This window comes from Aedes albopictus, chromosome 3 (genome assembly GCF_035046485.1).
Source record: "Aedes albopictus strain Foshan chromosome 3, AalbF5, whole genome shotgun sequence".
NCBI classification, from domain to species: Eukaryota; Metazoa; Arthropoda; class Insecta; order Diptera; family Culicidae; genus Aedes; species Aedes albopictus.
Window position 1 is genome coordinate 88,456,419 of NC_085138.1, and position 26,707 is coordinate 88,483,125.

Sequence of the window (26,707 nt, forward strand, 5' to 3'; positions counted from 1 at the left end):
GTCAATTTGAACTATGTTAAGATGAAATTTAAATTTCAAACAATATCACTTCCTCCGCAACCATGCGGCTCCATTGTGACCAGATACAAAAAAAAAAATTTTTTCGCGCTTAGCGCAAAAATGCGCAAACAGTGACCTATATAGCCAAAAACTAGACAAAATTGCACGTCAGATCCGGGATACGGCGTCGTTTTCTGATGTTTCCTAAACAAGTACTGGATCTCTTTAATACGAAGTTTTTCTCCAAAATTTCATAAAAGTCAATATATTTGCATATTGTAAAAACATAATAATTTTGTGATTGAATTCCAAACAATCCCTGAAATGTAATGGTTATTCATACCCAAAAACACAAAAAATATTGTCACATTATTCAAGTCTTCCTAATTTTTACAACAAACTCATGAAGGAAGCTCATAAAATAAAGACAATAAATACTAATATTGTAGCACATAAAACTTCAACTTTGAAAAAATCTACAAGACTCAATTTTTGACCAAATGACTTGAAAATTTGAGGTTTTCTTAGTTGAAGTATCTATAATGGAAGAAAAATATAAGAAAAATAAAATATTGAAGTCGATTTTTGAGGTTTTGTCCGGCTTCCGGCCACTGTGCACCGGTTCAATGGTATAACGGACGACAGGACAGCTATGACGGTGATGGCCTTCGGTTGTCATGTCGCTCCGTATCACCGAGTGGATGAAGATGAATTTAGATTGTTGTGCTTGATTGGAAGTTGGAACGGCGGTGGATTACTTTGGCGAAGGATGTTTTAACAATTTATCGCTTGTAATGCTGATACAATTTAACCTGTTAACGCCCAAGATGTCTCACAATTGTGATTTTCAAAATCATTTCAAAAATCATGGGTCCTCAATATCTGATAATTTTTTCAAGATCTGTTTGAGCACAACTTTTATACTATCCATATATATACAATGCATCTACATTTAGTGAAAGAGAGGATAACTACTCAAGAAGAATAAGAAAATGAATGTCAGATGACGTCATGGTTTACTAGAAATATGTAAATGCGTCAAAAACCACATTTCTCTATTTTTCTCAAAATTTCCCACTCTCATTAGCTGTAACTTACGCTGGTGAATGTTCTTCTGAAGAAAACTCGGAAGAAATCCCGAAAGAAATCCCGTTCCTCATGAGATCCTCAAAAACATCACGGAGGAAATTCCGACAGAAAGCTTGGCAGTACTTCTTGGAAGAATTATTGATAAAAATCCCGAGAAGAATCTTTGAAGGGATCACTGCAAAAATCCTGGCATGAAGACCTGAAAGACTTCCGCAAGATTCCCTGAAGGAATCTTAGAAGGAATACAAGGAGGAATCCCTGAAGTAATCCTTTCAGGAACCTCTAAAGGAATCTTTAACAAAATCCCGGAAGGGATTTTTGAAGGAATTTCAGCAGTAATCCCTGAAGGAATGCCGACTAGAACATGTGTCAGTTCAAGGTTTTCTAAAGCAATCTCGGCAGAAATCCATAAAGGAATCGCGGGAGGATTTCCTTTAGGAATTCTGGCAGTCATATCTGGTAGAATTCTGGGAGGAACCTCAGCTGGAAGCTCGACTGAAAGAATCACAAAAGAAATCCAGTGAGAAACTCCAAAAGAAATCCCTGAAAAAAAAATATGAGGAGAACCTTTCAAGGATATTAGCAGGAATTCCGACACGTATACCTTAAAGAATTAAACTAGGAATCTCTGAATTTGATAGAAATCTTCGAAAGAATACCAGGAGAAATCTGTGAAGTAATTACAGCAGGAATCCTTAACGAAATGCCGGCTAGAATTTCTGGAAGCATTCTTTCAAGATTTTCTAAATCAGGGTTTACTTTATTCCTGAAGGATTCCCGTAGAGAATATTTTATGGAATCCTTAGAGGAATCATGGCAGGAATCTCGGATGAAAGCTCAGCAGGAGTCCCTGAAAGAGCCATAGAAGAAATCCCAAAAGGAATTTTGAAGGAATCTCATCAGAAATTCCGGCACGAATACCTAAAAAAATCTAAGGTTGCCCGAAGAAATATCGGCAGAAATCTATATCCTATCATATTCCTTTTCGGGAAGAAACTCTGATGGAATAACAGCAGGAATCCCGGAAATAATCTTTGAAGGAGCTCAATTCCTAAAGGAATGCCAAATAAAATAACTAAAAGAATCCTTCCAGGATTTTCTATAGCAGAAATCTCCGAAGAGATCTCAAGAGCAATCTCCACAGCAATTGCGAAAGCATTATCTGAAGGAATGCCGGGAGGAATCCTGGGAAGATTACCGAGAGAAATGCCGGAAAGTTTTTTTTATACCCTTCACTCACCCCCACACCAGAAAGATCGCGTGGAGCCCCCCGGTAGTGGACACAACTAATAATTAATAAACAAACGAAAACGCGGAGTTTTAAACTACAAGAAAATTAAATGTGAATTAGAATGGTGCGTTGCGGCGTAAGATCTACCACCACATCAAATTTCGATCTTGTTATTGTTTTCATGCCTAAAGTGGTCGATCAGTGGTGAGCAGACATTCCAGGATCGAGATTTGATGTGCTTTTTTTATGTTTTGTTGCTAATCCACATTTTATTTCAGGAGTAATCAGGTAAATGTTTTGTTTATAAATGCTTATTAATCATGATTATGATTATTTTTCAAACAAATGTATAACAAAACATACACAACACACACTGACATTCATTACATATACATATCTCATCATATATTGGGAAAGGGAGGGACCATCAGGGCACCCGATTGAAACGATTTGGACAGGAGCTTGGAACTGCCTCCTCCTTGTTGTTAACATTTCGTGGATTGAGGGCGGGCTCTTCGACCCCATCTATTGGGAGTATTCTGTCAATCGAGGGCTTGATTTTGCAGTTGTTCGTGAGAACTTTCTTCTGGAAGGAGATTCTTTTCCCCTGACGCGGGTTTCGCGCAAGTGTCTCTGCTTGCGGGTCCGCACAGCCCTTTTTGGCCCTTCATACAGGATAATGACTGACCACTAACAACAGCACAATCTTGATCAAATCGCTTTTCAGATTATTCCAGTGCTATAGGCAGCTGCCTTACTACAATAGATGGTAGAACAATATCATCATCATCATCACAAGAAAATTAAATGTGAATTCCCTGTGGAACAATTGTTCCTTTAAAGGGATTCACGAACAAAATAAAAAATAATCTTATAAATATACTAAGTGATAACAAAAGTGGCTGCAAATAATTAATAAACTAATTTAATAACTACAATATAATAAATGGAGCGGACCTGGTTGGATGGTTAGAACACTTGACTATCACGCCGAGGACCTGGGATCGAATCCCACTCCCGACAAACTCACAAAATGTGAGTTCTTCCTTCGGAAGGGAAGTAAAGCGTGGGTCCCGAGATGAACTAGCCTAGGGCTAAAAATCTCGTTAATAAAGATATAATAATAATAATAAAATAAATGCAGGAAAAAACAACTTCAAGACAAAAAAAACCTGCATAACAAATGGTTGACACGTTTAAAGAATATAAATACACGAATTCCTCCGCATATGTTGTTTCAACTTGCTTTTGAATAGAATGTTACACGATATTGCTTTTAGTTCAGTGGGAACTGCATTAAACCTCATTGGACCGTAATAAGTGATACGCGTTTGACCTAGACTTGTATTTGCACTACTTCTCAAAAGTTCATTGGCATGTCTAGTATTTTGAAAATTAATTCTAGTTGAGAAAACAAGGTTATGATGAAATTTCCTATTATTCAGTACGTTGTGCACAAAAATAATTGTTTGACAGTCACGGAGTCCCAAAATAGGGAAGATGCTATGGTACTGAGAGTTATAAAGCAAAACAGTTGGAAATAAATGTGACAGATTGAAAATTATTTTCAAAGATCTATTCTGTATGGATTGTTTTTTTTTTTTAGTTTTGATTTGGTAGCATGGCCCCATACTTTTAATAAATATTGCAATATCGAATGGATACAAGCATAATAAAAACGCAGCAATGCTTCATTTGGCACAAAAGAGCGTACCCTTTTCATTAGACATTTTGACAGTTTTTGGGGGGCGCCCATAAATGACGTAGCTTTTTTTAAGCGATTTTAAATGCCCCCTCCCCCCTCGTAGCATTTCGTCACAAATTTGAATACCCCTCCCCTATAAATGACGTAGCTTGTTGAACAACACCTTTTTCTGGCAGTTCCATGAGGGATTCCTTTTCAGATTTCTCCAAATCCTTTGAGATGTTTTCAGAAGCTTTTTCTGGGATTCCCAGTAGGAGTTGCTGTGAAAATGTTATCCTTCTACTGTTGGGGAAACCTATAAAGAACTCCATGAGAAATTCCTTACAAGGCTGCTGGAGGAGCTCCTTCAGAAATTGTTGGAGGAGTTCTTCGAGGAAGTCCTGTAAAAACTACATAAGGAACTCCTAGAAAAAATCCACAATGCCAAAAACATGGAAAAATTTTTACTTTGCAACCTTAGTGGCGCGCAGTGCAGTGCAAGCAGCAAACTATTGGTCGTAAGAAACATTTGAGTGAAATTGATTTTCATACACATTATTCTTTCATTACTCATATCTTTTTAGGCAGGATTTCAAAACCATTTTCTCAGATACAGTTGTTGCATCCGATAGCTGCATGTCTTATGAAATGAAGCCGACAATTATGTGCATTATTTGTTATTTACATTTATGTGATGGAAAAAAAATAGATTATGCACTATATATTTTATTTTATTTATTTTTTGATATTGTGGATAATGATACTTAATGCAAGTAAAATTTTATTAATAACGTAATACTTTTTTTCTCAACTAGCTTAGAAGAAAGCTACGTAGCATATCTTAAATTTCCACCCCCCCCCCCCCACTATCGTCACACTTTGTCACAAAATCACAAACACCCCCCTCCCCCGAAAAAGCTACGTCATTTATGGACGACCCCTTATTCTATCGCAGATTTTCCGATACAATGGTTTTTTTACGGCTGGCTCGTAGGGCCTGATACCAACCCTCTACTGCCACTCGAACGTTGATCAGTCACCTCTAAAACACGGGGATCAGACGCTCTTGTGAGCCGTCTGAAGCCTCCTGGAGAACAGACGCTCACTTTTGCAGAGCAAACCCACCCTCTTCCCTGTCAGCCTACGACCAAAGTTCCCACCGGGGTTGGTAACCCGATCTTCCCTAAGGTTGCTCGCAGTCCGACCGGTGCCACTTGCAGGGCAGAGGCTAGTGATCTCAATGGGAACTGTATTGCGCGAATTAACCAGCCTTTGCCGTGCCATTTTTCTTACAATTATCACTAAAAATGTTATTCTTACTTTCATATTTGCGGCATGAAAGTCTAAGTATAACAATCTGATGCTAAGGCCAGTAGTACACAGGGTCAAATATTTGACAAGGAAAGAACTCAAGAAACAACATCAGTTTGACACTAATGAAAATTCGATAGAGTCAAACAAGATGTTTGAGCATTGGTTTCTTTTTGGACAAATATTTGACCCTGTGTACTAACAGCTTAACGCTCTTACATTGCAATAGTTCGAAGCACTTCGTTAGATTATGTCATTCTAAAGACACTACAGTGACGCATATCTCGCTTTTGACTTCAATTCAATTGAATTCCATCAAAAGTTTATTCGCTTTTCGATTTCGGTTGCTCAATCGCTGAAAAAAAAAAACAATCAAAAACAATCAGACAACGCGAAACAAATCCGCTTAAGTGCTACTACCGGACCGGACCGGCAGCCAGCCAGCGGTGGTGTGGTGACACCGGGGTCATGTTTGTGTGTTTTTTTCCACGCTCGTAACTCAATCTGCACAAAATGTTAAACCTATCACACTTCGTGGAATAACAACCGGAGTGACCCGTGGTGACATGATATACTCACACAAAAAAAAAGTGAGACAAACTGAAAATGAATGAATACCGAATCACCAAAAAGACCGCGAGGACAGAGCGAGGTAGCTGTGGGGCTCTCGGCTGGGCTGGCAGCAACCAGTCAGAACGTGGTAAGCCAGACTCGACAGCGATGCGGTTTATGACCGTTTTAAGGCAGCGACACATCATCAACACTGTGTCAGCGAGGATAGCGTGTAGAGCGATAAAAACCCGCTCGGAAATTCCAACTAGAAATCTAGTAGGTATCTACTAGACAAAATAAAATATCTAGTAGACATTTAAGCAGATATCTACTACCAGTCGCATAGAAATCTTCCTCCAGTGCAACATTTTTGTCTACCTCAAATCAGGCGAAAACAATTTCGCCCGCTATCTAGTCGATATCTCATAGATATCTACTAGACAAGGGTACTAGAAATCGAGTAGCTGTCTAGCAGATCTCTACTAGGCTGAATTTTGTTTATTTTTCTTTTTATTTATGTTTTCTAACAAAAACAAAACAAATAATATATTGTCCGTGAAAGTTTATTTATTTTAAACATATAATACAAATGATGCATATAACATATAATATAAATGACCTCGTAAATGACTTTAACGCTATAAAAACTAAATGCGGAAAAAAACTGATTTTAAGATTTTTCAAAATGCATTTCCAGCAGTATTCTTCAAGGAGTTCCTTTAAAACTCCTGTAGGAACTCCTTAAGATATTTCACCAGGAGCTCCTTGATGGATTCCTTCAGGGTTTTTTTTTTATGGATTTCCGTCAGAATTTCATCGAGGAGTTTCTTCAGGAATATGAATTCCTTCAGATGTTACTTCGGAGGTTAACCGAAAAGTTCCTTCAAGGATTTCCTCAAGAAATTCTCCCGCAGTTCCTACACGGATTCCTCGAGTAGCTTCTGCAGGGATTCCTCCGCGATATCCTTTAGGCCAGGGAATCCTCCAGAAGGTTATCTAGGCAACCCCCAGCAATTCCTGCTGGGATTCCTCGAGCAGCTCCTGTAGGGATTCCTCCACTAGTTCCGCCAAGGAATCCTCCAGGAGTTTATCTATGGATGCCGGCAGGAGTTCCTTTAGGGATTTCTCCTGGAATATGCATAAATTCTTCCTAACGTTACTTTGAAAATTAATCCAGGAGTTCCATAAGGGATTTCTCCACGATTCGTTTCTGTAATTTCTCCAGATGTTCCTTCAAAGGTTCCAGGAATCATTCCACAAGGAGTTCTAGAAGAGTTTCTTCAGGAATTCATCCAGGAGTTCTTTCCAGGATTACTTCAAGCGTTCCTTCCAGGATTTCTCAGGTGTTCCTGTAGGGAATAGTCACGATTTACTTCAGGCATTCCTCCAATAGAACCTCTAGAGATTCCTTTGCGGATTCCTCCAGAAGTTCCTTCAAGGACTCCTCCAGGGAAATCTCTAGAAGTTCCATCAGGGATTTCTCAAGGAGTTCCTTCAGGGATTCCTTCAGGAGTTCCTTCATGGATTCCTATAGGAGTTGCTTCAGGAATTCCTCCAGGAGTTCCTTCAGGGATTCCTCCTGGGGTTCCTTCAGGGATTCCTCCAAGAGTTACTTAAGGAATTCCGCCAAGTAGGAGTTCCTTCAGGGATTCCTCCAGGAGTTCCTTCAGGGATTCCTCCAGGAGTTCCTTTAGGGATTCCTCCAGGAGTTCCTTCAGGGATTCCTCCAGGAGTTCCTCCAGGAGTTCCTTCAGGGATTCCTCCAGGAGTTCCTTCAGGGATTCCTCCAGGAGTTCCTTCAGGGATTCCTCCAGGAGTTCCTTCAGGGATTCCTCCAAGAGTGTTCCATCAGGGACTCCTCCAGGAGTGTTCCATCAGGGATTCCTCCAGGAGTTCCTTCATGGATTCCTCCGGGAGTTCCTTCAGGGATTCCTCCTGGAGTTCCTTCAGGGATTCCTCCAGGAGTTCCTTCAGAGATTCCTCCAGGAGTTCCTTCAGAGATTCCTCCAGGAGTTCCTTCAGGGATTCCTCCAGGAGTTCCTTCAGGGATTCCTCCAGGAGTTTCTTCAGGGATTCCTCCAGGAGTTCCTTCAGGGATTCCTCCAGGAGTTCCTTCAGGGATTCCTCCAGGAGTTCCTTCAGGGATTCCTCCAGGAGTTCCTTCAGGGATTCTTTCAGGAGTTCCTTCAGGGATTCCTCCAGGAGTTCCTTCAGGGATTCCTCCAGGAGTTCCTTCAGGGATTCCTCCAGGAGTTCCTTCAGGGATTCCTCCAGGAGTTCCTTCAGGGATTCCTCCAGGAGTTCCTTCAGGGATTCCTCCAGGAGTTCCTTCAGGGATTCCTCCAGGAGTTCCTTCAGGGATTCCTCCAGGAGTTCCTTCAGGGATTCCTCCAGGAGTTCCTTCAGGGATTCCTCCAGGAGTTCCTTCAGGGATTCCTCCAGGAGTTCCTTCAGGGATTCCTCCAGGAGTTCCTTCAGGGATTCCTCCAGGAGTTCCTTCAGGGATTCCTCCAGGAGTTCCTTCAGGGATTCCTCCAGGAGTTCCTTCAGGGATTCCTCCAGGAGTTCCTTCAGGGATTCCTCCAGGAGTTCCTTCAGGGATTCCTCCAGGAGTTCCTTCAGGGATTCCTCCAGGAGTTCCTTCAGGGATTCCTCCAGGAGTTCCTTCAGGGATTCCTCCAGGAGTTCCTTCAGGGATTCCTCCAGGAGTTCCTTCAGGGATTCCTCCAGGAGTTCCTTCAGGGATTCCTCCAGGAGTTCCTTCAGGGATTCCTCCAGGAGTTCCTTCAGGGATTCCTCCAGGAGTTCCTTCAGGGATTCCTCCAGGAGTTCCTTCAGGGATTCCTCCAGGAGTTCCTTCAGGCATTCCTCCAGGAGTTCCTTCAGGGATTCCTCCAGGAGTTCCTTCAGGGATTCCTCCAGGAGTTCCTTCAGGGATTCCTCCAGGAGTTCCTTCAGGGATTCCTCCAGGAGTTCCTTCAGGGATTCCTCCAGGAGTTCCTTCAGGGATTCCTCCAGGAGTTCCTTCAGGGATTCCTCCAGGAGTTCTTTCAGGAGTTCCTTCAGGGATTCCTCCAGGAGTTCCTTTAGGGGTTCCTCCAGGAGTTCCTTCAGGGATTCCTCCAGGAGTTCCTTCAGGGATTCCTCCAGGAGTTCTTTCAGGAGTTCCTTCAGGGATTCCTCCAGGAGTTCCTTCAGGGATTCCTCCAGGAGTTCCTTCAGGGATTCCTCCAGGAGTTCCTTCAGGAGTTCCTTCAGGGATTCCTCCAGGAGTTCCTTCAGGGATTCCTCCAGGAGTTCCTTCAGGGATTCCTCCAGGAGTTCTTTCAGGAGTTTCTTCAGGGATTCCTCCAGGAGTTCCTTTAGGGGTTCCTCCAGGAGTTCCTTCAGGGATTTCTCCAGGAGATCCTTCGGGGATTCCTCCAGGAGTTCCTTCAGGGATTCCTCCAGGAGTTCCTTCAGAGATTCCTCCAGGATTTCCTTCAGGGATTCCTCCAGGAGTTCAGGGATTCCTTCAGGAGTTCCTTCAGGGATTCCTCCAGGAGTTCCTTCAGGGATTCCTCCAGGAGTTCCTTCAGGGGTACCTCCAGGAGTTCCTTCAGGAATTCCTCAACGAGTTCCTTCAGGGGTTCCTCCAGGAATTTTTTCAGGGATTCCTCCACGAGTTGCTTCAGGGATTCCTCCAGGAATTCTTTCAAGGGTTCCTCCAGGAGTACCATCATCAGAGATGTATTCTAGAAACCACAGAAAATATTCTCAATCATTTTTAGAAATTAGAATTACGATTTAAACGATATTAAAATAATTCCTGAGGATCCCTAGAGATTCTCAGAAATTCCCAGTTATCTGAGATGTATTCTAGGAACTACAGAAAATATTCTCATTAATTTTTAGAAATTAGAATTACGAAAGATATAAGAAAAAATCCTGAGAATCTCTAGAGATTCTCAGAAATTCCCAGTCATCTGGGATGTATTCTAGGAACTGCAGAAAATATCCTCAATCATTTATAGAAATCAGAAGAATAACGAAAAATATTAGAATAATTCCTGAGAATCCCTAGAGACTCTCAGAAATTCCCAGTTATCTGAGATGTATTCCAGGAACTACAGAAAATACTCTCAATCATTTTTAGAAATCAGAAGAATAACGAAAAATATTAAAATAATTCCTGAGAATCCCTTAAGATTCTCAGAAATTCCCAGTCATCTGGAATTTATTCTAACAAGTATAAAAAATATTCTCTACAATTTGTAGAAGTGAATAGCTTTACGGAAAAATATTAAAATAATTCCTGAGAATCCCTAGACATTCTTAGAAATTCCCAGTTATCTGAGATGTATTCCAGGAACTACAGAAAATATTTTCAAATCATTTTTAGAAATTAGAATTACGAAAGATATTAGAAAAATTCCTGAGAATCTCTAGAGATTCTCAGAAATTCCCAGTCATCTGAGATGTATTCTATGAACTGCTGAAAATATTCTCAGTTATTTTTAGAAACTAGAAAAACGAAAAATATTAAAACAATTCCTGAGAATCCTTAAAGATTCATAGAAATTCCCAGCTATATGAGAAGTATTCTAGAAACTGCAGAAAACATTCTCAATCATTTTTAGAAACTAGACTAACGGAAAATATTAAAATAATTCCTGAGAATCCCTAGACATTCTTAGAAATTCCCAGTTATCTGAGATGTATTCCAGGAACTACAGAAAATATTCTTAATCATTTTTAGAAATTAGAATTACGAAAGATATTAGAAAAAATCCTGAGAATCTCTAGAGATTATCAGAATTCCCAGTCATCTGAGATGTATTCTATGAACTGCTGAAAATATTCTCAATCATTTTTAGAAACTAGAATAACGAAAAATATTAAAACATTTCCTGAAAATCCTTAAAGATTCTTTGAAATTCCCAGTCATCTGAAATTTATTCTGACAAGTATAGAAAATATTCTCAACAATTTGTAGAAGTGAATAGCTTCACAGAAAAATATTTAAATAATTCCTGGAAATCCCTTAAGATTCTCAGAAATTCCCAGTCTTCTGGGATGTATTCTAGGAACTGCTGAAAATATCCTTAATCATTTTTAGAAATCAGAAGAATAACGAAAAATATTAAAATATTTCCTGAGAATCCCTAGAGACTCTCAGAAATTCCCAGTTATCTGAGATGTATTCCAGGAACTACAGAAAATATTCTCAATCATTTTTAGAAATTAGAATTACGAAAAATATTAAAATAATTCCTGAGAATCTCTAGAGATTCTCAAAAATTCCCAGTCATCTGGAATTTATTCTAACCAGTATAGAAAATATTCTCTACAATTTGTAGAAGTGAATAGCTTTACGGAAAAATATTAAAATAATTCCTGAGAATCCCTAGAGATTCTCAGAAATTCCCAGTCATTTGAGATGTATTCTAGGAACTGCAGAAAATATTCTCAATCATTTTTAGAAACTAGAAGAATAACGGAAAATATTAAAATAATTCCCGAGAACCCCTAGAGATTCTCAGAAATTCCCAGTCATCTGGAATTTAATCTAACAAGTATAGAAAATATTCTCTACAATTTGTAGAAGTGAATAACTTCACGGAAAAATATTTAAATAATTCCTGAGAATCTGAGCATGAGCATAGGTGACCGTACAATTCGTAGTTGCTACTCCGTGATTGACCAGAACAATCGAAATTGCACAAGGAATCAACAAACGGAGCTTGGGAGTAGCTACCGCTCTCAATGTGCACAGTTCGAGAATTCCAGACTTTATTAGTCAATAACGGCGCCGGCCACGTCCTTACGGTCATCGAGGAAGGAAAGGAATGTTAGTGTGGCGTACGTTGCTACTAGAGACCGAGATCACCTCATCTTCTCCACGACTGTCACGGGAAGGAGTTTTTGTTAGTAGGGAGGGGAGAGTCACATGATTTGGATTCACTTTGGTAAGTGATTTGATTCATGCAACCTTTACTTGAGTCAAAACATTTATTCATTTTGACTAAAGTATTACAAATGTCGACACCGAAGATGACGAACCATTCAAATTTGTGTGTAAATGCGAAAAATAAAAGAAAAATATTTATTATCAACTGAATGTGCATTGAAAACTAGCGCGACACATGACGTGACGAACTTTTCAATATTAGTTAGATAAATACACAAAAACCAGAGCAGAATTTTATACATCCTTTAGCATTAATTATTATGATAACATGGAAAGAGCTCACCAATAAACATCCTTCGAAGTGTCCAGTGCGTATGTGCTGCAGCATCTTCCACTAACAGGCCTCTTCTCCGAAATCACACTGAAAGGCTACAACTATACACGGGTACGACGATGTGCACATTCAAATTGACGACGACGACGACGCGGCCGGTCTGAATGAAAAAAAAACGGCCTCTTCACTTCGCCACCAAAATAACACTAAACCGCCCCGTACGAAGATGAGCACAGTCAAATCGGCGACGACGACGCGGCCGGCCCAAATGAAAAAAGCGGTCTCTTCACTTTTTTCTTTAAATAATTCCTGAGAATCTCTAGAGATTCTCAGAAATTCCCAGTTATCTGAGATGTATTCTAGGAACTGCAGAAAATATTCTCAATCATTGTTAGAAACTAGAAGAATAACGGAAAATATTAAAATAATTCCTGAGAATCCCTAGAGATTCTCAGAAATTTCCAGTCATCTGGAATTCAATCTAACAAGTATAGAAAATATTCTCTACAATTTGTAGAAGTGAATAGCTTCACGGAAAAATATTTAAATTATTCCTGAAAAATCCTAAAGATTCTCAGAAATTCCCAGTCATCTGGGATGTATTCTAGGAACTGCAGAAAACATTCTCAATCATTTTTAGAAACTAGAAGAATAACGGAAAATATTAAAATAATTCCTGAGAATCTCTAGAGATTCTCAGAAATTCCCAGTCATCTGGAATTTATTCTAACAAGTATAGAAAATATTCTCAACAATTTGTAGAAGTGAATAGCTTCACAGAAAAACACTTAAATAATTCATGAGAATCTCTAGAGATTCTCAGAAATTCCCAGTTATGTGAGATGTATTCTAGGAACTGCAGAAAATATTCTCAATCATTTTAAAAAATTAGAATTACGAAAGATATTAAAATAATTCCTGAGAATCCCTAGAGATTCTCAGAAATTCTCTGTCATTTGAGATGTATTCTAGGAACTGCAGAAAATATTCTCAATCATTTTTAGAAATCAGAAGAATAACGAAAAATATTAAAATAATTCTTGAGAATCCCTAGAGATTCTCAGAAATTCCCAGTCATCTGAGATGTATTCTAGGAACTGCAGAAAATATTCTCGAACATTTTTAGAAATTGAAATTACGAAAGATATTAAAATAATTCCTGAGAATCTCTAGAGTTTCTCAGAAATTCCCAGTCATCTGAGATGTATTCTAGGAACTACAGAAAATATTCTCAATCATTTTTAGAAATCAGACGAATAACGAAAAATATTAAAATAATTCCTGAGAATCCCTAGAGACTCTCAGAAATTCCCAGTCATCTGAGATGTATTCTACAGGGTGTCTACTACCTGGAAAAACCTGGAAAACCGGGAATCCTCAGGGAATTTTATTTAACAGGGAAAAACCTGGAATACTCAGGGAATTTCTTGAGTACTCAGGGAAATTTTACTCCGATAAAAAAAAACATTGGGTCGTATGAACCTGGTAGTAAAAATCCATATAGAAATTTCGCTACAAGGATTTTTTTTCCGGAAATTCCGTCAGATTTTTTTTCTGGAACTTCTTTAAAAATACTTCCTGGAATGTCTCCAAGGATTTCTTATAAAATTCCTTCCGCATTTTTGACGCTATTTTTCTTGGTATTCCTTTCTGATTTTTTTCCGGAAAGGTATACTTCCGGAATTCTTCCAGGATTCCTGAATTCCAACCGATTTCTACTGGTGTTTTTCACGGGGATGCTATTTCTTCTCAGAGTTCCTCCAGTGTTTTTCTTAAAGAAATCTCTATAGGATTCCTACCAGAATTTATCCCGAATACTCTATAGGAGTATCTGTCGGGATAAATCGTGGAATTTCTTTCGGCACTCCTCACGGAAATTTTACCCAATTCCTTCCGCTGTTCCTCTTGGGGCTTCCCCAGAAGATCTTCACAGAATTTCTTTCACAGTTGCTAAAGCAGTTATTACTGGGGTTTCTACTAAAGTTCCTCCAAGGGTTTCTGTAGAAGTTTTCACGAATTTACTGCAAGAGTTCCTCAAGAGATTTCTTTCATTTTTTTCCTGTTATATCTTCAAACCATTGCTTTTGCCTTTCTTCGAGATGTTCTTCCTGGTCTTCTACAGGAATTTGTTAAAAGTTTTTGCGAGGTTTATTTTGAAGTTTTACCTGAGGTTTTTCTCGGAGTATCTCCTCGAACTTCTCTCAGAAGGTTCCTTCCGATGTTGGTCATGAGATGTCTCTCAGAGTTTTTTCTTAACTTACCCTGGATTTTCTCCTAAGATTTTTTTCCAGAGTGCCTTCTGGGATATTTACAGGAGTTATTGCTGATTTTTCTTATTGCATTCTTCTCTTGCATTCTTCCAGAGCCAGGCTGTTTCTTGTAGTTGTAACGGATTTCTTGCAGTGATCAACCTGAGAGGTTTTACAGATATTCTGAGCATTATTCCCAAAATTCTTCCCGGAATCTTTACCAGAAATTCTCCCGAGCTTCTGAATACTCCTTTGGGGATTTCTCCCAAAGTAATTGCAGGGATTCTTCTACGGGTTATCCTCAGAATGTCTCCTGGGATAACTTACGAAATACCTTATAGGATATTCATGGAGAAATATTCGAGGGAATTCAAATAAAATCTTGCGAGAAACTCCGCAAAGTGTTATTGAAGAAATCTCGACAGGAACTTCAGGAAAAACCGGAGAAAAAAATGAGAGATCTCGAAAATAGTTCTAGATAATAGTAATCCCGAGAAGAAATATTAAGGACATCCTAGGAGGAATTCTGAAAACCTCATGGAATCCTGAAAGCAGCTGCGGACGAAATTCCACGAGGAAAACAAGAGGAATATCGGAAAACTATTGGTAAAAATCCAATAGTTTATGGATAGCTGTCCCGGAAAACCACTAAAAAAGACATGGACACTGGCTTCAGCCGGCGGCTGTACCGATTGAACGAAACTTAACACGGAGTGGCTACGGATAAGAAGCTATTCTCGTGAAATATTTAATCGCTTGGAGCGCGAATCGAACCCTCATCCATCCGGACTCTAACCGAATGGCTACGAGGTTCAACCAATGACATTCTTGAAGAAACTTTGAATAGTTTTGGATGAATCTTCAGGAGGAATCTAGCGAGAATCTTTAGAAGTATATCGGAAAACCTTTGCAAGAAATATCGGGACGTACAGATATCTCATGTGAAAGAATCCTGCGGAAAGCCAGGAAGAACTTTGGAAGAAATTTCAGGAATTATGCTCAGAAATCTTGAAAGAATTTTCGAAGAGTAGGGAAACTTACGTATTTTCGGCAGTTTTGTTCTCTTCGTCATGGTTTTTTATTGAAACCTGTTGAACTCAGAGTTGGCATCAAATCCTGCTTTAAAATTGAATATGATCAAGTTTCAGGCAATTTGGCCGACATAATTGAAAAAATAACCCAAATTTTCTAAAAATTAGATTTGGGTTATTTTTTTAATTATAAACTTTAAATATTTCATCTGGAATAACCTGGAAAACTCAGGGAATTTTATTTTGAGTTATGAGTAGACACCCTGTTCTAGGTACTGCAGAAAATATTCTCGAACATTTTTAGAAATTAGAATTACGAAAGATATTAAAATAATTCCTGAGAATCTCTAGAGTTTCTCAGAAATTCCCAGTCATCTAAGATGTATTCTAGGAACTGCAGAAAATATTCTCAACCATTTTTAGAGAACAGAAGAATAACGAAAAATATTAAAATAATTCCTGAGAATCCCTAGAGACTCTCAGAAATTCCCAGTTATCTGAGACGTATTCTAGGAACTGCAGAAAATATTCTCAACCATTTTTAGAAAACAGAAGAATAACGAAAAATATTAAAATAATTCCTGAGAATCCCTAGAGACTCTCAGAAATTCCCAGTTATCTGAGACGTATTCTAGGAACTACAGAAAATATTCTCAATCATTTTTAGAAATCAGACGAATAACGAAAAATATTAAAATAATTCCTGAGAATCCCTAGAGACTCTCAGAAATTCCCAGTCATCTGAGATGTATTCTAGGTACTGCAGAAAATATTCTCGAACATTTTTAGAAATTAGAATTACGAAAGATAATCAAATAATTCCTGAGAATCTCTAGAGTTTCTCAGAAATTCCCAGACATCTAAGATGTATTCTAGGAACTGCAGAAAATATTCTCAACCATTTTTAGAAAACAGAAGAATAACGAAAAATATTAAAATAATTCCTGAGAATCCCTAGAGACTCTCAGAAATTCCCAGTTATCTGAGACGTATTCTAGGAACTACAGAAAATATTCTCAATCATTTTTAGAAATCAGACGAATAACGAAAAATATTAAAATAATTCCTGAGAATCCCTAGCGACTCTCAGAAATTCCCAGTCATCTGAGATGTATTCTAGGTACTGCAGAAAATATTCTCGAACATTTTTAGAAATTAGAATTACGAAAGATATTAAAATAATTCCTGAGAATCTCTAGAGTTTCTCAGAAATTCCCAGTCATCTAAAATGTATTCTGGGAACTGCAGAAAATATTCTCAACCATTTTTAGAAAACAGAAGAATAACGAAAAATATTAAAATAATTCCTGAGAATCCCTAGAGACTCTCAGAAAATCCTAGTTATCTGAGACGTTTTCTAGGAACTGCAGAAAATATTCTCAATCATTTTTAGAAATCAGAAGAATAACGAAAAATATTAAAATAATTCTTGAGAATCCCTAGAGATTCTCAGAAATTTCCAGTCATCTGTGATGTATTCTAGGAACTACAGAAAATATTCTCAATCATTTTTAGAAATTAGAATTACGAAAAATATTAAAATAATTCCTGAGAATCTCTAGAGATTCTCAGAAATTCCCAGTCATCTGGAATTTATTCTATCAAGTATAGAAAATATTCTCAACAATTTGTAGAAGTGAATAGCTTTACGGAAAAATATTTAAATAATTCCTGAAAATTCCTAAAGATTCTCAGAAACTCCCAGTCATCTGGAATTTATTCTTACACGTATAGAAAATATTCTCAACAATTTGTAGAAGTGAATAGCTTCACAAAATTTTTTTAAATAATTCCTGAAAATCCCTTAAGATTCTTAGAAATTCCCAGTCAACTGGTATGTATTCTAGGAACTGCAGAAAATATTCTCAATCATTTTTAGAAACTAGAAGAATAATGGAAAATATTAAAATAATTCCTGAGAATCCCTAGAGATTCTAAGAAATTCCCAGTTATCTGAGATGTATTCCAGGAACTACAGAAAATATTCTCAATCATTTTTAGAAATTAGAATTACGAAAGATATTAGAATAATTCCTGAGAATCTCTAGAGATTCTCAGAAATTCCCAGTCATCTGAAATTTATTCTAACAAGTATAGAAAATATTCTCAACAATTTGTAGAAGTGAATAGCTTCACAGAAAAATATTAAAATAATTCCTGAAAATCCCTTAAGATTCTCAGAAATTCCCAGTCATCTGGAATTTATTCCAACAAGTATAGAAAATATTCTCAACAATTTGTAGAAGTGAACAGCTTCATTCTTCATCCCTAGAGACTCTCAGAAATTCCCAGTGATCTGGAAAGTATTCTAAAAACTATAGAAAATATACTCAATCATTTATGTGAATCCGTATATTTAAATAATTCCTGAGAATCTCTGAGAAAATTTCGGAAATTCCCAGTCATCTGGGATGTACTCTTAAAACAATAGAAAATATTCTTAACTAGCTGTCCCGGCAAACGTCGTACTGCCTGCCTACAACGTTTTTTGACATGTGGGTCGGTGGGAAAAAGCCCCGAAAATGAAGTTTCTTATTTCCCCGTTTCCATTACTTTCCCGGTCGAATTTTATAATTATTTTCCGTACAAACACGTCGGAGCCTTGCACAAATGCGATACTGAAAAAAATTTTTTACTATTCGTGACATACAAACACCATTCTATGTTTATTTATATAGATTATTTATAGGAATCAGTAATATATTTAAATAATTCTTGAGGATTCCTAAAGATTTTCAGAGATTTCCAGTGATCTGTAAAGTATTCCAAAAAGTATAGAAAATATTCTCAATCATTTATAGGAATCCGTAGCATCACCAAAAATATGAAAATAGCTCCTGAGAATCCCTAAAGATTATCAGAAAATTTCAGTGATCTGAAAAGTATTTTAAAATCGATAGAAAATATTCTCAATCATTTATAGGAATCAGTAATATAACGGAATATATTTGAATAATTCCTGAGAATCCCTAAAGACTCTCAGATATTCCCAGTGATTTGGGAAGTATTCTGAAAACATTAGAAAATATTCTCAATCATTTATAGGAATCCGTAGCATCACCAAATATATTGGAACAATTCCTGAGAATCCCTAAAGATTATCGGAGATTATCAGTGATTTGGAAAGTATTTCAAAAACTATAGAAATTATTCTCAATCATTTACAGGAATCCGTAGCATCACCAAAAATATGAAGATAGCTCCTGAGAATCCCTAAAGATTATCAGAAAATTTCAGTGATCTGAAAAGTATTTTAAAACCTATAGAAAATATTCTCAATCATTTATAGGAATCAGTAATAACACGGAATTTATTTAAATAATTTCTGAGAATCCCTAAAGATTCTCAGATATTCCCAGTGATTTGGGATGTATTCTGAAAACAATAGAAAATATTCTCAACCATTTATAGGAATCCGTAGCATCACCAAAAATATGAAGATTGCTCCTGAGAATCCCTAAAGATTATCAGAAAATTTCAGTGATCTGAAAAGTATTTTAAAACCTATAGAAAATATTCTCAACCATTTATAGGAATCCGTAGCATCACTAAATATATTGGAATATTTCCTGAGAATCACTAAAGATTATCAGAAATTATCAGTGAGCTGGAATGTATTCTAAAAACTATAGAAATTATTCTTAATCGTTCATAGGAATCCGTAGCATCATTAAATATATTGAAATAATTCCTGTGAATCCCTAAAGATCAGAAATTTCCAATGATTTGGAAAGTATTCTAAAAACTGTAGAAATTATTCTCAATCATTTACAGGAATCCGTAGCATCACTAAAAATATGAAAATAGCTCCTGAGAATCCCTAAAGATTCTTAGAAATTACAAGTGTTTTGGGATGTTTTCTGAAAACTATAGAAAATATTCTCGATGATTTATAGGAATCCGTAGCATAACAGAATATATTTAAATAATTCCTGAGAATCCCTTAAGATTCTAAGAAATTTCCAGTGATCTGAAAAGTATTCTAAAAACTATAGAAAATATTCTCAATCATTTATAGGAATCCGTAGCATAACAGAATATGTATGTATATTTAAATAATTTCTGAGAATCTCTTAAGATTCTCAAAAATTCCCAGTTATGTGGGATGTATTTTTAAAACTATAAAATAATCTCAATTATTTATAGTAATCGGTAATATCACGGAATATATTTGAATAACTCCTGAGAATCCCTCAAGATTCTCAGAAATTTTCAGTAATGTGGAAAATATTTAAAAAAGTATAGAAAAAATTCTCCATCATTTATAAGGAATCCGTAGAATCAGTAAATATATTTAAATAATTTCTGAGAGTCCCTACAGATTCTCAGAAATTTCCAGTGATCTGCAAAGTATTTTAAAACTTTATAGGAATCAGTAATACATTTAAATAATTCTTGAGAATTCCTTAAGATTCCCAGTAATCTGGAAAGTATTCTAAAACCTATAGAAAAAATTATCAATCATTTATAGGAATCAGTAGCATCACTAAATAGGGGAAATTGCCTATTCTCGGCCGTTTTGTTCTCTTCGTCTTAGGGGGTTTTTTGAAGCATATTGAACTCAGAGTTGGTCTCAAATCCTTCCCAACTAAGTTAAACTATATTGCCAAGTTTCAGGCAATTTGGCTGACAAAAACCCCCCATGACGAAGAGAACAAACCTGCCGATAATACCCATTGTCACCCTATATGAAAATAATTCCTAAGAATCCCTAAAGATTATCAGAAATTTTCAGATATTGATTTGGGATATATTCTGAAAACTATAGAAAATATTCTCAATCTTTTATGTGAATCGGTAGCATCACTAAATATATTAAAATAATTCCTGAGAATCCCTAAAGATTATCAGAAATTTCCAGTGATTTGGAAAGTATTCTAAAAACTATAGAAATTATTCTCAATCATTTATGTGAATCCGTAGCATCACTAAAAATACGAAAATAGCTCCTGAGAATCCCTAAAGATTCTCAGAAATTCCCAGTAATTTGGGATGTATTCTAAAAACTATAGAAAATATTTTCAATGGTTTATGGGAATCCGTTGCATCACTAAATATATTGAAATAATTCCTGAGACATTCTCAAAAACGTTGAGTGATCTGAAAAATTCTTTAAAAAGTATAGAAATGATTCTCAATCTTTTATAGGAATTCGTAGCATCAGTAAATAATATATTTAAATAATTCCTGAGAATCCCCCAAGATTGTCAGAAATTTTCAGTAATCTGGAAAATATTCTAAAAAGTATAGAAAAAAATCTCAATCCTTTATTAGGAATCCGTAGCATCAGTAATAATATTAAATTAATTCCTGAGAATCCTTAAAAATTATCAGAAATTATAGGATTCCGTAGCATCATGGAATATATTTAAATAATTCGTGAGAATCTCTAAAGACTCAGAAATTTCCAGACATCTGGGATGTATTCTAAAAACTATAGAAAATATTCTTAATCATTTATAGGAATCCGAATTACCTGTGATACATCCCAAATGTTTTAAATGATTTTTGAAAATTCGCAAAGATTATCAAAAATTCCTTGGATACATTCTAAATTTGACACGCATGCTACAATAATGGTGAAGTTCCGTTAACAAATAGTAATAATATTAATAACATTCTAAATGTTATTAAAAATGTCCTCTATCATTCTTAGAAGTCAGTACCTTCTCGTAAAATATTGAGATGTTTTTTTGTAAATCCTCAATCATTTATCGAAAGCAGTTGATGTTAATAATGATGGCTATAACGTGGCAATTGCCACGGGAGTTCCTATACATATCAACTAGTAGTATCAACAGAAATACCAGTCCGGTAGCAATCCGGTAAAGGGCATTAAGTTTAAGGACACATCCATGGAATTGTACACGATAGCCGTAAAACTCATTGATTCAAAGTACACTTTCGAAAACTTGGCATACCTATATAGGTAGCCTTGTCGGATATTCAGCAAAACGATGCTGCGGGTGACGGATTTGATTATCGGACGGTCCAGGATCTTTTCGTTACGGAATATCCTTGACTTCCTTTAGCACCATCATATAATAATACCTGCCACACGACCTACAGAAGGAACATGGTCATTGGCAAAACAGCAGAGAAGCTGGCTCTGTTCCAGTTGGGATGTAACGCCAAGAAGAAGAACTTCTTCAAAATAAAAGGGGGGACCGTACATGAGTACTATCTATTGGTACCATTAGCTATCGCCTTATGTTGATATCTCTCCCCTGGAAGATTGGGTTCAGGCTAGTACTATAAACTATCCGTTGGACTCAATCTCCTGGAAGGGGAGGGGTGGCCAACTAAATTTGCTGTTGGGATCATATGGTCGATGCGGGTGTTCAGCGAGACCATGCTGAGGGTGACGGATTTGATTCCCGTTCGATCTAGGAACTTTTCGTAAAGGAAATTTCATTGACTTCCTTGGGCAGAATATCGTCGTGCCTGGCACACGATATACACATGCAAAAATGTGGTCATTGGCAGAGGGAGCTTTGCATGCTCATAGAACATAGAAGCTGAGAAGCAGGCATTGTCCCAGTTGGGACGTTACGCCAAGAAGAAGAATGATAACAATTTGCTTAAAAAATAATTAAACATGAAACAGCTGTTTTCTCAGCTTCTCCAAAAACTTACCAAAACCCAATCGAACAATAACTTGATTCGATCGATCCGCAGCCGGACTCGACCGCTGAGATCAAACTTCTGGAGCAGCAAGTATCGACTGATGGTGGTGTGCTGCCAAAAGTATTATCATTGATAAAGGAATAGCGGACATAATGGCATCAGGATCATCCTCTTATGGAGCGGGTTCGACAGGATCCGGTGGTTTCGAAGAAGGGGTACTTTGCTCCTCCAGATACTGTTTATCCTGCAGTCCGTACGCATATCGACGTATCCCCTGGCGGAACAGTATCCTTTTTCGTTTGGCTGCCTCGTTGACCGTATGAATCCGTCGAATGCACTCCGAATAGTCATAGATTGTCGTCGTTTTGCAAGATGCCCTTCTTTCTCGTCATCCAGACCTTCATCATCGTCCAAGATTCAGTGCTGTGTAGGTTTCCAGCGAGATGCAGGATATTTTTGCTAGCGGGTCAAATCAATAGCTACTCACTGACTTCCGGAAAATGTAAAAGATGAACAGCTTACCTTTTCGAATCGGAAATCGTATTCTGCTTATCCACCGGTTTATAAATCGCATCGCACTGTATAGCAGCCGAGATAGCAGCACAACTTGCCGGCAAACAAAGTCCAGCTAGAAAAACAACAACATAATATTTATCATTATAAACTATAGTTATCACACCCACAGCGCCACAGCTTAATTATAGTGAGAATATTTACCTCAAAGCCGAATTTCATTGGTTCCACACCAGAATTTTATTAAAATTATGTAATTTTTACACTTAAAACTAGAAAACTATCTGCAACAAGCGAGTCAACAACCATGCGGCTCTTAAGAAAAAAAAAATGAAGTTTCTCTCGCTTGTGTCGCTGATGGACGTCGAGGCGAAAACAAACGTCAATATCCTAGCCAAGTTGAACACCAGGTGAAAGTCCATGGTAAAAAAAAACGGAGGTGTCTAGACTAGGTAGACTTGAACTCGACAAGTAGAAATCAGTCTGAGCGGGAAGTATCCCTGCGAAGTGGCTTGTAGTTTTGTATGGTAACAAAAAATATGTAACCTATCGGACCGGATCAGTTAACAATGTACTTAAAGGCAGAATTTCAAGTTGTGTCCTTCATGAAAGTGAACTATTTTTGTTTATTTTGTATTTTGTATCCTACAGTAACATAGGAGAAGGTGGTATAATACGCACCCCCTAAGCAAACGTGGTCAAATAACGAATATTAAGAGGATTTTTAGATGTCTTGCGCACCTTTAGGTAGGACAAAAGGACCTCTGGCATTTTCCGCTTTGAATTCTTATGAAATACCATGGGGCTCCATCTAGCTATTTACCGCTGCAATGGAAGGTGAAGGAGGCGGATGGTAGTTAATGGTTTGGTTCCATAGAGTCTGCGTTCAATTGCTTAAATTTCGTGCGTTTTAACTTAGAAAATCTTTCCAAATGTGGAAAATCATCGTTTTCCACGCTTTTCATTCGAATGTTTGTGTCATTTTTGGGCTTGACCGTCTCAATTTTGCGTCTAGTTTGCTTGCATCTAAAAAAACTTCAATTATATAATGACAGAACGTGAAGGCGTTTTGCCTCAGGGGTGCGTATTACCCCTGGTTACCCTAATTTGTAACGGGCTTGGTTGCCTTAGGATGATCTGATTTGCAAGTAGAAGTTCATGGGCTTGATAGCTGGCCTGCCCCTTTCTTTTTACTGGGTACCTTTCTGTATATTTTCTCCATTTTCTCTACACATACAACTCACACAAGCCCTCACCTATATAAGAAAAACGCAAAGCTTCACGGCATGAATTAGTTTGTTTTTGACTCCCAGAAGCTTTGGTCCCAATTTGAGAGACGGGCTTGGTGGTCTAGTGGCTACCGCTTCTGATTTATATGCAGAAGGTCCTGGGTTCAATCCCTGGCCCGTCCCTTTCCTCCTACTTTGTATCTTTCTATATACTTTCTCTCTGCTTCTATATATACAACTCATGTATATAAACATGTTCATAGCCGTCGCTAGAACAGAAACGGGTTGAAAAAGCCGTTTCCCTTCCTTCCAAACTTTCACAGCACAGTGTCACAATCCTATTAGAAAAAACCCAGATTAATACACCTAGTGGTGATAGTGCCTTTCTCGTCGAATATGAGCTCATGAACTTTCCGTCGACGTTAGCCAAAATGTTCCTGAATCCGGAAAACACTTTATATAGAAAAGCAACAATTTTAATACAGCCATCATCGATTTGGGAAACTTATTGATGGTACATATTCCGATGTAAAGTTCAACATCAATACAGAGTTGACAAATATCATACCTCTCAGTTGACTACTAGTCGTGCATTAGGGTCATTATGACTCCATTTCATGCACTACGGCAGCGGGGTGCATGAAGAAGCTTAACTTTATTCACAATAACAGATCACTTTGTGATCTTCGCCAATGTTAATTTAGCACACTTTAGGCTATTTTTTTACCATTGGTAACACGATTCATGTAAAATTTGACCTTCTTACGAGAAAAATGCATAAAATATAAATTTTCTATTCAAATTTCAATCGCAATGAGAAGAGTGGCTCAACCAGCCGCACCCAAATTGTGAGCAGTAATTTTAGAAAAAAAGGAGATTTAAGATTGAAATATTGAAAACTGTATAAGGTGTTGATGCGATTAAATTATATTTTTTCCATAAAACGTTGATCCATCCTACTATTCATTTTCACCGCTGGAACCAGAAATGGTGTGATTTGAAGGGATCGCTTTGGTCACGACTTTATTCTTTTGCATATATGAAGACTTTGGCCATTTCTTCACTTATAATCTTACCCAACGTTTACAGGCTATCAAAAAAGCCACGATTTGATATATCGCTTTGACATTTATTTTGTTCACTTCTATAATTCCGCTATTTGATGTACAGCTTGCATGGGTTTTGTTAAATTTTGCGTTTGACCACTCCCGGTGGGACACCTGGAATCGATTCCGGTTGTATCAAATATGGTCTGAGACTATGTTCTTGTCAATTGTTCATCGGGTTACCTAAGAAGCTAAAAATTAATGTAATTTGAGGCTATTTTCTTGCTAACCGTACAGCAAATTTTTGAAAAACCCACGATTTTATGTATCGCATGCATGATTTTGGTTTACTTCTATTAAATCGCTTCCGATGGAACACCCGCAACCCATTCCGAAATATTATTACAAGTTCTAGATGTGGCCTGAGATAATTTTCTTGTTGACCGTGTATCAGATTATCAAAAACGCCGCTATGGTTTAGTTCCCTTCTATATTTTAGCACTTCCGGTGGGTTACTCGTCTCGTCACCAGTTTTGGAATACTACTGGTTCTCCCAAATATGGTCTGAGATTGTTTGTTGGCTGACCGTTTATCATGTTACTGAATAAGTCATTGATATGTCACATATATTGGTTCTCTTTTACATTCGACCATTTCTGGTGGGACACCCGGAATCGGCCCCGTAACGTCTATTTTCTTGCAACTGTTCATCATGTTACCTAAAAAGCCGTGATTTGAGGTATCGCATGCATCGGTTTGGTTTCACTTCCGGCTCGAAACCGGTTGCGGAACACTACTGATAGTCCCTTAAGTAGTCTGAGTCTATTTGCTTGAAAACGTTTATTAGATTATCAAAAATGCCGCGCTTTGCTGTGTCGCATGCATGGGTTTGGTACAATTTTACACGGTAAAAAATCTGCACGCTCGATGTAAGGGAAAAATCCATTAACTATTCAACATCCCAATCAACATGATCAGCAATGTTTTTCCTTTGAAATCACAATGCTGTCAGTGTCGATTCCAGAACCAAAACAAACCCACCGGAGAAATTAACTGAAAATCACTTCGATTTGCACTACTGTATAAAGCAGTACGATCCAAAGTGAAAAGCTATTGGTTTGGTAATGACTGTTTTGGACATGAAAGTAAATATAGATGACAGGTGATAGAAAGTGTTTCGCTTCGATACGCACCTCTCTAACAGATGTGAAGTAGTGTAGTGGGAAAACAGATGATCGTGAATCTCAAGGTCCTGGTATCGAATCTTGGGTGTGGTGAACACTTTTTTTTTTAATTCTAGTTTTGAATTCAAAACATTGTCAACTACGAATTGAAGTGAATTTCCATTTAAATTGAAGAGGCATTGAATGTTCATTTTCGAATGATATTCGATTGATAACAAACTGATTAGACAGTAGTGCGAATTCAAGTGCCAATCAGTTTATATCAGAGTGTAGATTTTTTACCGTGTATATTTAGCCGCTTTCGGAGGGAAACTCGGAACTAATTTCGGAACTACTGACAGTCCATAATGTGGTCTTAGCATACTTCCTAGATAACCAGTCATTAAATTGTCGGAAAAGCCTTGATTTGATGTGCCGCATGCAAAAGTTTTGTCAAATTTTATATACGGCCACTTCCGGTGGAGCTCCTAGAACCTGTTCCGCAACACTACCGCTTCAGATATGGTCTGCGACTGTTTTCCTGCTAACAGTCCATCAGGTTATCGAAATTGCCGCAGGTTGATGTGTCGCATGCATGGGTTTGGATCACTTTTATATTTGACCACATCCAGCGGGACATCCGGAACCGGTTCCGAAACACTACCGGTTTAGATAAGGTCTGAGTCTTTTTTTATGCCAACCTTTCATTGGATTATCAAAAAAGTCGCGCTTTAATATGTCGCATGCATAGATTTGAT

The 26,707-nt window shown here is 37.5% G+C and overlaps 1 protein-coding gene and 1 long non-coding RNA gene across 2 annotated transcripts in view; one reads left to right on the top strand and one right to left on the bottom strand.

Moving 5' to 3' along the window:
* LOC109401326 (titin-like) overlaps positions 1-26,707 on the top strand; it is a 279,091-nt gene that overhangs the window by 67,218 nt on the left and 185,166 nt on the right. The gene's annotated exons all lie outside the window — the stretch shown is intronic.
* LOC134290077 (uncharacterized) lies at positions 11,823-23,802 on the bottom strand. The gene is made up of 3 exons (XR_009998843.1): positions 22,716-23,802; positions 22,521-22,626; positions 11,823-22,457 (listed from the first exon to the last, which is right to left on the bottom strand). It is a non-coding gene; the product is annotated as an uncharacterized LOC134290077 (long non-coding RNA).